At 45.5% G+C, this 2,418-nt stretch overlaps 1 long non-coding RNA gene across 1 annotated transcript; it reads left to right on the forward strand.

Annotated features, from left to right (window-relative positions):
- Positions 1–214: 214 nt before the first annotated feature.
- Positions 215–2,183, forward strand: LOC309535436. Its single transcript, XR_014221254.1, has 2 exons — positions 215–252; positions 1,823–2,183. It is a non-coding gene; the product is annotated as an uncharacterized lncRNA (long non-coding RNA).
- The last annotated feature ends 235 nt before the right edge of the window (positions 2,184–2,418 follow it).

Raw genomic sequence — 2,418 nt, forward strand, 5'->3', positions numbered from 1 at the left:
CGTGTAATTCTTCCAGCACCGCTGTATGGTTTATTGGTATTATTATCCCCCATGTTGCAGATGGGGGAAGGGAGGACTGAATCTGAAAGGGAACAGGGGTCACCAGTTATTTTGAGTCACATAGAATTATGATTTGGAATTTTGAGTGTTCTTGGTGTCAGTCACAAAATGACTGCTGTGGGGGACATAGCATAACACAAAATGGCTGCCACATCTAAAGGAGCACAAAATCAGACAGAACCACAAAATGGTGTAGGTATATCTCCCCACCCCACAATCATTGATTTGGGAGAAAGGCTGGCATAAGCAGTCTCTGTACTCAATCACTGAGAGAAGCTCTTTGCACTTCTCCTCTGTTCACAACATCATGCTTAATCCTGGCATTCAGTGAAATATGGGCATGTTGCACAGCTGTCAACATTTCCCTTTTTTTTAAGGGAAATTCCCTTATTCCGAATAGGATTCCTCGTAAGAAAAGGGAAAAGTTGACAGCTATGGCATGTTGGGGGTGTTCATTGTAGGAGTGGCTGAGCTAGTGCAAACATGAAGTGAGCAAGAAGAGCAAGCAGTCTCTAATGCATTGTGGGTTTTTGAGGGAATACCTACTCAGACTTTGCATGGGTATCTTAGGAGGTACTGGAGGGCATATTGGTGTGTGCCAGTACCACATTGGCAGACACTGCTGTAGGCTGCATTCACATGACAATTTCTTCCATTTCCCTGACATTTCCCTAATTGTAAATTTCTGCATTATATTTGAGCTTTCAGACAACGTAACAGCCATGTTGTTACAATTGGATTACTTCTGGAACTGTTAAACACGGAAATGAGTGCTTAACTGCCACTAGATTCTTTTAGATTTCTAAAAGTGGCTTTTACATCAAATGAAAGATCACATATAATACGGAAATTAAAAGTTAGAGAGACGGAATGAACTGCTGCCTGAATGCAGCCCTAGTGAGTTTCTGGCAATACCAATATTCCTAATTCATAGCTCATTCTTTTAGCCCCTACTGCTACACTAGTTCTCCAACTACCGTATTTTTCGCTCCATAAGGTGCACTGGACCATAAGGCGCACCTAGTTTTTAGAGGGGGAAATTAAGGGGAAAAAATCTTATTTTTGGATCCCGCTCACTGTATTGGCTTCCTCCCGGCCGGAGGGGCTGCGCACGGCTATGCCAGAAACCAAGACAGCTATCTTGGCTTTCTCTTTAGCCGCGCACAACCTCTCCGGCTGGGAGAGGCTGCGTGTGGCTATGGCAATACCCCCACCTCCCGCAAAAGCCCACAGGAGCCGCGCACCCTTTAAGGAGCGCGCGGCTCCTGCGGGCTTTTCTACGAGGAGGGAGAAGGGACTGACTGGCTGCGTCAGTCCCTTCTCCCTCTTGGGGAAAAGCCCCCCAAGAGCCGCGCGGAGCTTGTGTGCGGCTCTTGGGGGCTTTTCCTGCATTCGCTCCATAAGACGCACACACATTTCCCCTTACTTTTTAAAAGGGGGAAAGTGTGTCTTATGGAGCGAAAAATACAGTATATGCCAAACTACACTCACATTTTGGAGTAGTGAAGTGGGGCACAAAATTACCCTGGTACAAATCAAATTATTTGCAAGTTCACTGGCCTTTGGGACACTATGCCACAGAGACTTTTTTTAAAAAATGGGTAGTACATCTCCTGATGCTCTGCAGTCACCAATATAATCAGAACTTAAACGGAACCTGAGTGAGGTTTTTTTGCTCCTGCCTAGGCCAAAAAAGTTGCTAACAGTAAGAAAAGAAAAGAAAGGCGTTCAAAAGCTATTTTGACCCTCTTGGCTCTTTCAGACAGAACTACTCTGGGTTTGGGGGATCTCAACCCTCTCTCCTCTTTAATGGATGTATATGAAGAGAAGCAGGCTGGCTACACTACTGGATGGACGTGACCAAATCCAAAGCAGTACCTATTCCTGCAACTTGGCCTGTTCTTCCTGAGCAGAGGATGTTCCTCCAGAGTCTTCTTATCTGGGTTTGTGCCTTGGCAAAAATGTTCCTGACCTTGCACACAACTGTTTTTTTACTAGCATCGCTGCTGGAGGCAGACTGACCCTAACCCCAGCCATGGTCTCAGACGATGACTGCCTTTGCTGATGCTGAATGGAGTTTGTCAGATCTAAATACTCAAATATTATACTGTTTTTGGCTTTGATTACAGTTGCATAATGTGTGTGATGTTTTTCTGTTCCGTGAAACTGCAGAAATTGGCTCCCTAGGTGGCAGAACACAGGGGTGTTGATGTACAGTAAACCTGAGAGCCCTGCTAAGTCGGCATTTGGATTAGGCTTTTTAGAGAAGTTGCTGAGGCAGAAAGGTTGGAGCCAAGCATAGCCTGCATCAGCTGAAGGGGGAAAGGGACGATAGGCTCTCTGCTCAAACCCTTTTAC

The sequence above is a fragment of the Podarcis vaucheri genome (assembly GCF_965113315.1).
Source record: "Podarcis vaucheri genome assembly, chromosome: 6".
NCBI classification, from domain to species: domain Eukaryota; kingdom Metazoa; phylum Chordata; class Lepidosauria; order Squamata; family Lacertidae; genus Podarcis; species Podarcis vaucheri.